Below are 414 nucleotides of genomic sequence, written 5' to 3'. Positions count from 1 at the left end.
TGCGACGACTGACGCTTTGGAGGCTTTCCTTTCACTCCTATCTCCTCCCACTTTCTCTCTCTGCAGCAGCCCTCTGCAATCCTCGAGACCAATGAAACATTTTTGCTTTCGTTATAGTTATGATAAAAATAAAGGCAACTCACTACATAGGATATTTGGAGTTATGGTTTTTATTGTTCAGCACTTTGTTGATCCATTTTTAAAAGTTTCCTTCTTGTTCTTCTGCCGCTTGTTGAAAGGAACAACAAGCGGGTTTGAACCATGGTGAAAAACAATATTCTGAAAGACTTGGCAATGAAATGCATAGCCGTTAATGTTCACTGGCTATTTGTGAATGTATTTAAGGTGGGCTATTTGTCTGCCAAAGATAATAGAGTAAATAAGACTTCTCAAGACTCAAGGCTTAGGACTCTG

Source organism: Zeus faber (assembly GCF_960531495.2).
Source record: "Zeus faber genome assembly, chromosome: 6".
Classification (NCBI taxonomy): domain Eukaryota; kingdom Metazoa; phylum Chordata; class Actinopteri; order Zeiformes; family Zeidae; genus Zeus; species Zeus faber.
This window is presented reverse-complemented; position numbering follows the sequence as displayed.